The following is an 8,734-nucleotide window of genomic DNA, read 5'->3' as shown; positions in this document are numbered from 1 at the left end:
AGTATTTAGGATTCTAGAGCTGAAGGAATGTCAGGGATGACCCAGCCCAGTGATGTGCAAACTACCTGATTGTGGAGGCAGAATAGGCAGGTTCTGTCCCTCCTCCCTTAATTGGTGTAGCTCTGCTCTGCTGTTTGTTTTGGTTTGAATGTTTCAATAACAAGAGAAAAAGGAGGAAATGGAGTTCTTTCCAATGTCTATGCACCTTTCACGCCCCACTTTCCTCCCCAAAGTCAACTTCACCCACTTTTGCTCACATCCCAGACCACTCACTCACCATCACGGAGTGTGAACTTGGTCATTGACCACACTCTCCAAGCTGCCAGGTCAGGTCAGGGGGCAGGGTTGTCTGGGCAACTACAAAGGAGAAGCCTCTCATTCTCATCCTTAAAAGTCTTGTTTTTGTTAGAAGGGCAGGAAGGCATTGTTAAGAGCAAAAGGGGCAGCTCTATGTAACTAGAATAAAAATTGAGCATGGGGATGAATTGTCTGCAGCTGATAGTGTAAGATACACCACATTTCTTTATTGTCTTACATTAAATCATTCTCTATCTCCAAACACCTGACTGGCAAGACTTCCAATCTCAATCATTTTTGTGAGTCCTCTTCCGTCATTTGGAAGTAGATGAGAATCAGATCTTACGTGCTTCAGGAAAATCAGGTCAGGCCATTTAGCCTTCTGACTAATAGTTGCACCTGAGATACTCAATTGTCTTTCCAAGGTGGCAGCTTTGCTAGTGGTGTCCACTTCCACTACGCTAAGCCAGACCCCTGCTGTGCCTGAGGACATCCATGTAGTCTCCTTCCGCCATCATAGTAATGATGCGTCTCCACCATGTGTTAAAACCAACTTCTTTGGTTCTCTCAGTCTGGCCCCAGAGTGGGCCATGCCCCTCCTCCTCTGAGATGATCCAGCTTGTCCCACCTCAAAGGGGCTGGAGTGGGGCAATTAAGCCCAGAATGCCAAACCCAAAGGCTTAGCCATACTTGATGGGAGGGAAGGGGAAGTTCCCCTTTAATTCTCTTTGATAATGAGTCCATAGTGGCCAGAAGGACTGAACACCGATTAAATTCTCTATAACTCATCAATGAATGGAAATATTCATTGTTATTTTTAAAAAGTGTTTAAAAACAGGAACAAATAATGTTGGTGGAGGAAATGTTGCCAACATTTATTGAGAGATCAGCCTTGAATGTCCTGGGAATGTCCTCTTGTCTCAGAAAAATCTTAATTCTCCCTAAAATTAGGATCATTCATTAGGATATAGCTAGAAAATACGATAACTGAAAGAAAATTTGGATCCAGTGTTCTATACAAGTCTTGCATTTCTGTCTTTATCTGAATTCTATGCATTATTGACAGGCAGGCTGAGGTTTTGATGTGTTACCTTTCCTCCCAAAGGGAACATTAGAAAGGAGCAAAATATATGTTGAGTATTTATTGACTATCAGGTACTATGTGCCAGATATTTTACATACATTTGTTCATTTAATCCTCAAAATAATACTGTTGGGGTAGGTATTATTGTCTTATTTTACAGATGAGTCAACTGCAGAGATTAAATACATTTCCATCACACAACTAGTAAGTGAATGAGTCCAGCACTTGAATCTAAGTCTCTGATTCTAAAGTTCAATGGTTGTTCTGTTAACCCATGTAGTTAATGAAGAAGATGGAGGACTTTCTCCTTGCTTAGTTGGTTATTTTATACAAAGATGCAGGTACATAATATTTGAGTGATGGCTAACTGAAAAAACCTGGGTGGTATGATAATAGGTAGAAAAGGAAGAGGGAGAAACTGGAAGAGGAATAAGATGGAAAAATAAAGAGAGACATAGATACACACTCACACTCTGCGTTCCTTTGGCCTCAGCCAGCCAATGGAGGGATTGAATAGAAGGGGATTTTTTGAAAGACATTGACTTTAGGAAGGTTGTCCACGACTTCTTCAAACAGTCGTTTGCTGATAATTGTGTCTAGAGGCAAGAATGTGAGTGTAATTTGTGTCTGAATGTTATCTTGGCGAAAAAGAAAATCTGGAATGCATAGTATCACTCTACTCTATAATCATAAAGCATTCCCCATTGTAACCACATTTTCCCTTAGTAATGAATAGTAAGCAACATTGATTATAGAAATAATCTAATTCTTTGTGCTCTTCTTCTTGCTATCTGATATCACTGCTGAACTCTTCCTTCTTTCTTTTGCATGCACACCCAACTCACAAATCAACAAACCATGTTAAGTACTGACTCAATACCATGTGCTGTGAAAGGCACAGCACGAGAGACACCATCCATTTTACTGAGAACCAAATATGTGCTTATTGACTCTTGACCTACGAAGTGACACAATGTCTTTTAGGGTAGGAATTGTGTAAACGCTCCATTCTCAGGGGCCTCTTAGAGCATTCTGTTTGACTTGGGAAGAATTTATAAAGTAGAGTGCCCTTAACATCTATTTCAAGTAGATGTGAATGCATTGAGTATAAAATTAAATTCTCTCAAGTGGTGGTTATGCAGCTAGACAAGATTGGTTCAGAATAAATGAGAGCCAAGGGGATTTGCAAAAGCTAGAGGAGGTGGGGAGACCAAAATGCAGGTCGTATTTGCTGTAGCAGGTAGAAGGTGCTGGAGAGCTTCTGCAGAGCCAGCCTCGGAGAAAGCAGCAGAACATACACACATGGCAGCTAACTCAGGAATGTTGGAAGCCATTCCCAAGCATTTCCTCTGCTCCTGGCTTCTCTCTTCATATTTGGAAAGCATACCAGTGGAATGGTAGTTTCCAAAGTTTTAGGTCCTGACTGTTTCCCTGAGAAACATTATAATAATCTGTGTTCCAAACCATCCTCCATCCTGGTGCTAAAAATCAAACAAACCAACCACTTCACCAAGGATGAGTTATGTAGGTTCCACAGCTGCTAAGCAACTGTTAGAAAATTTTCAAGGATAGTCCCTCTTGACATCACATCAGATCTTTGAGATGAAGAATAAGAAAAGGAAGACAATGAGAGGGGCTGAAGATGAGGATAGAAGATGGGCATCTTATCCCATGCCTGGCCCAGGTGCAGAACGGCCTTTTCTGAAGCGGCAGCATAGCCCACAAGTATGAATAGGCTTCCAAGTTAGATGGATGCACACGTTCAAGTTCTGGTTCTGCCTCTTACTATCTGTGAGACCTTCCCTAGACCCTCAGTGTCTACAGTCTTGGTTTTCTCACTCACAGAGTGAGTTGTCTGAGAATTAGAGATTATGTATGAAAAATGCCTGACATGGTAATTTCTTAATAAAAAATAGCTGTTATTTTTATTTTATAATTTTCCAAACGGTGATGTGTTGGTTGCTGCAGCAACGTCTCACTGCCTTAGGACACTCAGAAGTTCATAGCTTAGATGTTCCGACCTCCAGCTACAGAAACACTGACATGGAACATGCCAATGGATAGATACGTCAATTTCCCCAGTTACCTTTCTGTAAGGAGAAGCCTGAGTCTATTTGTGGCCAAAAAACTACATAATCTATTACTAACCCAAAGAAGAAAACTATTTATCTGACAGTATTGAGATTGAGGTTACAAAACTGAAATCTGAGAAAGTAAAAGGAAATTTCCTACGCCCTGAGATTTACCCTGGAGTGTGTTGTCTCAGCCACTCTTCCGTGGACGGCCCTGACAGCATCGCAGGGGAGAGTATGAAGAAGCCTGCCTCTGCAAGGTGCCATCAGGGATGACTGGGCTAAATCAACAGTCGGAGAAACATTGATGTGTAAATCAGAGAGAAACCATTTAACTGTGAGCCTCATGTTTGGTTTAGGATGCTTTTGACTTTGAAAGGAGAAAGCTGACACTGTATGGGGCTCTCCCTGTAAGCGTGGGAAACCGCAGGCTTCTGAGAGCCCAGGACCTGCAAATATTTGGGTTTATTTTTCCACACACTGATAAGTTCTAGTTTTAATTCTTTTGCATACTTACTCCACTACATTTTTATTACTGCCTCTGCTCTGGGCGCCCATTAAACATAATGCACACGCACACACGACATCAACAATAACAGCTAATAGAAACCAAATGTCCCAGTAGCTTCAAACTCCACATATCACATGTTTTTCTCTTCCCCACTGATTTAAGAATCTCTCTCCCTGAGCTAATTTTCTTCCCTGTTCACTCCACCCCAGGCCCCAAATGTCTATGGTCTAAAGGTCTTTTGTCAACCACATTTAAAGACTTCCATCTCCTCGAGGGTGAACTTGCCTGCCTTGTTTATTACTTGCTGGCATTCTTCACAGATGGGGACTTTGACCTTCTGAAATTCCTGCTGGAGATTAAATACTGAACCCAGCAGTCCATAGGGGAGTTAACAGACAGTTTCAGTACACACAGCAAGACCTTGCAGGGGGGTCAAATTATCAACTCATGGGAAAATGTGGATAGATGGTCAAATGCAGGATGTAACTCACATTCTAATCGGCTTTTGGCACTGGGGGTCGCCGAGTCCTAGGCAGGCAACAACTCTGCTCTTGGCGAGCAGGAGATCCCAAGTTTGGGCTTTTTCTGCAGAGCTCACAAATGCCATTGATTCCTTCGTTCTGGAACTTTTATGCACTTCAGTTCCACTTTGACAGCTTTGTTCCTGGCCCTCATCTATAATATCTCTTTTTGGTGGTCTTACCCAGTGACTGAGTTAGAATTACTGTCTCCTTTCCTCTTCCTCCTCTCTTTTCCCTTTTCCCATGCCAGTTTTAGGCTTTTCTAGTAGTTTAAAGTATTACACGGCTGGCCAGTAAGACAAAAGTTAATAAGAAGCCTACTGAGTACATGGGGTATATATCCCATAACTATACTAGCTCTTGAAGTTACCAAGAGAGAAGGTGGGGGAGCTAGGAATATAGTTGAGAAATTCATGGCCTTCATTCAGCAAGAAAATTTGTTAACAAATATAGTGTTTTGCAACTGAATGAAGATTTTAAGTTTCTAAACTTTCTGAAAAATCTGTGAATTTGATTGAAGATGTTTTCTACAATTGTTTCTCCATCAATTCAGATTTCATCACTGGTCCTTTCTTCCTGTTGCCTGCCCTTTGGTTATCTTTGTTACTTATTCCCTGATACAAGGAAGGAAGGGTCCTAGAAAGAAGGGAGAGGAAAATATGACTCTATATTCTTCCTATTTTAGAATCTGTTAACATTTTCTTGGGAAAAGGAGACTAAAATTCTAGGTAAAATGTGTTTTGGGGTATGTAGTCAGGTAGTACAGTGTAATAGTTAAAAGCAGTCTAGAAAAACCTAGACTTGAATTACTTAAACTAATTAACTAACCTTGTATGACTTTGGGTCTAATATTCATTAGACTCTCTCAGCTTTACTTTTCTCATTTGTAAAATGGGAATAACATTAATTTCATAGGATTGTTAAGGGAATTCAGTTACCTAATGTATGAAAAGTCCCTAGTTATGTTCCCAACATATAGGAACATTTATTGAGTACCATTATTATTCTCATTATTATTTTCCCATGGATCTGCTGCATATGGAGCCCTGATTATTGAGCTGGAGAACCATTATCCCATGCTCCAAACACTTTATGTTCAGAGCGGCAGGATATTTTTGAGAATTTGGTTGACGTTTTTCTCTCTTCCTCCCTCCTTTTCTTTGTTCAAACAGGTGAGCAGGCTACTGCTTGGATGCCTGGGTTTGTGGGTACCATTCATCCTGCTATGCCCTTAGAGATAGCAAACCTTCATTAAGTGGGTGAAAGCAGTTTCAGATCAAATGGACAGATTCATTTTAACTAATCAGGGAGCTACATCCCCCAAATTCCTATTCACCGAGGTCCAGGAATTTGGGGAACTCAGTAGCTTTTTCAGGGTGCATTTGGCAGTGCTCATAGGAAAAACACAAAAGAGAAAGGTTTGAAAAATTCCTGAGCTATGCTGCCTAAGCATTTCAGATCCCCTTAAACTCTTCTAGGACCTACTGTAGGAGCATTTAAAATATCCAGAATGAGGTGGTGCTCACCTCATTTTTTCTTTTTTTCCTAATTTGACCAATTCAGTCCTCTCGCTGTTGTTGCCTTTGTACTCAGGCTTCACCCAGGCCCCAAGAGCTTGGTTTTCACTCAGCCCCATGTGAGAAACCATTTCAAACTAAAAACTGTTATAAGAGTGCTGGGCCAGCCTGACTGTAGTCCCCGACATGACTAGGATGGGGCTGTTCCAGAATTCTCCCAAAGTTTGGTCTCAAAAGACCCTTCTGAAAGTACTGAGGAGTGGGAGTAAGAAACCTCAAGTTCTAGTCGCAGGGACTCTGGATTCAGCCCAACTTGTGTCCTGGCTTCAGCCTAATTCAAGCCAAGAGTTGAGTGACAGTAACACCACCTCATCGTGCTTTACAGTTGACTGAAGGCTACGTGTGTGTTTCTGCATTCGTCTTCACAGTGGCTCTGGGAGGCTTGCTGGGCTGAATCATAGTAATAATAGCAAAGCCTTCTTGGGAGCTTGCTAAGCGCTAGAATTTATTCTAGGTGCTACGGTGCTCATCACGATCCCGTGAGGTAACACCTTCAGAGGGGCTAAGTTATTTGCCACACTGCAGAGAGGGGGTTTGAACTCAGGCTGATGCTGAGCAAGGGGTCGATCTGCTCTCCGCAAGATAAAAGGTCAAGCACGTGGTGGTAGAGAAAGAACTTTAATAAGCGAGAAGCTAGCAAATAGGGAGATGGTGGACCATTGTCCTAAAAATCCCATCTTACAGGGAGCCAATTTGGAGATGACTTATATAAGGCAACGGGGTTGGGGATGGGGCTCAGGAGTGTCGTGTGATGGATGAGGGCGGAACGTGGGGCGCCTCTCCATAGCGGATCTGCTGCATGCAACATTCCTGCGGAATCTAAGAAAACTTCAGTTACTTCTTTATCTGGGACAGAAGGAACAGTTTGGGCAGAGGACATAAATTTTCTGCTAACGAGTTATTCTTTCTGCTGGTTACAGATTAGCTTGCCTACATGCAGTTCTAAGCGTTTTTCCAAAGCACATTGTGAGAACAAGATGGGGAGGGGAGCATGTGGCCTGAGGGCTGAAGTTCTAAGAGTCCTCTGCACGGGGGCAACTATCTTTCATGTTTCTTTATGGGCCACCTGTGCAAATTCGGGGGTGTTCTATGTGTTGCACACGGTGGATCTTTAGTCTGTGACGTGTGAAGCTTACAATTGGTCATTTTAGCTTCTCAGTGCTCCTGCATGATGCTTAGGCAGGCGGAGGGCTGTTGCAAGCTACTCTCTTATCAGCGGTCCTCCTGCTGTTCTGCAAGGTGAGCTCAGAAACTTTGGTTACTTTGTTTCCCACGTTAACCTTGTGGGTACAGTTTCATCCTAATCCAGGGAAACTAGCTCCTTCATCCTCAGTTTCAAGGTCTGCCCCGGGGGTGTGGGGGGGGATCCTTCACCAGGTCCAGGGAGTGGGAGCCTTGGCATGACCAGGACCCAGCCCCAGATTTCTCATTCCCAGCTGGTCCGCTTCCTGTTACACAGTGCTAAAGGCACTCTATATTTTGGATTATTAAACTTTAAGCAGCTTATAAAACCAAAATTTTGCTTACCCTGCAGCCGGGAGTGATTAGCTCAGTAAGAGCCCTGGTGCAGCACACCTCATGCAGTGGGGCTGCAGTAGCTCTCTCCGTCTCTCCGTCTCCTCCTGCAGCATCTCAACCCTGGCTGCCCATTAGAGGCACAGCGTGGCTTTAAAGAAATGCTGATGCCCACTGCAAATGAAGTAAATAAGGGTCTCTGGGGGTAGGGCCAAGGCACGAGTATTTTCTGAAAGCTCCCAGGTGAGTCCCTCAGCAGTCAGGGCTGGGAAGCATTGACTTGTGTCAAGGTGTGAGTTCTGAAGGCTGGGGATGGGAATTCAGGAGGCGGCAGTGGGCACATCATGTCGTCTTGGTCCCACATGTATCTTAGCTAGCCTTCCAGAGGAAGAAATGGGTCCGTAGAAATCACTTCATACAGCACTTAGCATAGGGCCACACGCAAGGAATCTCAATAAGTTGTGGATGCCACTTATGGTAAATCAGAAATTTTTAATTTAGAGCCAATTGATGGCTTCTTGAGGGTGAGGGAGGTGGTTTTAGGATCCCTGAGACTGAATTGTGTATATTTCAAATGAGCATTTTTCCAGTGAAGAGTGCATCGTTTTCTTCAGGTTTTCAGTTTCTCTAATTCAAAGAAGGTTAAGGAGTTTACAAAAGTCACCTTTCCAAGAGCAGCAGCAGACGAAAGAGAGTCCAGGGGCCGGCCAGGTGGCGCAGCGGTCAAGTGCTCGCGCTCCGTTTCGGCAGCCTGGGGTTCGAATGTTCGGGTCCCGGGCGCGCACCAACGCTCTGCTTGTTAAGCCAGGCTGTGGCCACGTCCCACATAAAGTAGAGGAAGATGGGCACGATGTTAGCCCAGGGCCAATCTTCCTCAGCAAAAAAGAGGAGGATTGGCATCGGATGTTAGCTCAGGGCTAGTCCTCCTCACAAAAAAAAGAAAGAGAATCCAGGATATCAGAGCTGGAAGAAGCTAGGATAATGACCTTTGGGGCAAATGACAATGACCTGGGGCAATGTTGGAAATATTGATGCCAGGGCCACAAGCTCAGAGGCTATGACTTTATAGTCTGTGGGAAGGGCCAGGGAATCAATATGTTTAAAAAGCTCCCCAGAGGATGCACATGAGCCGCCAGAGGTGAGAGCTAACGGGCTAG

Source organism: Diceros bicornis, chromosome 36 (assembly GCF_020826845.1).
Source record: "Diceros bicornis minor isolate mBicDic1 chromosome 36, mDicBic1.mat.cur, whole genome shotgun sequence".
Taxonomy (NCBI): domain Eukaryota; kingdom Metazoa; phylum Chordata; class Mammalia; order Perissodactyla; family Rhinocerotidae; genus Diceros; species Diceros bicornis.
This window is presented reverse-complemented; position numbering follows the sequence as displayed.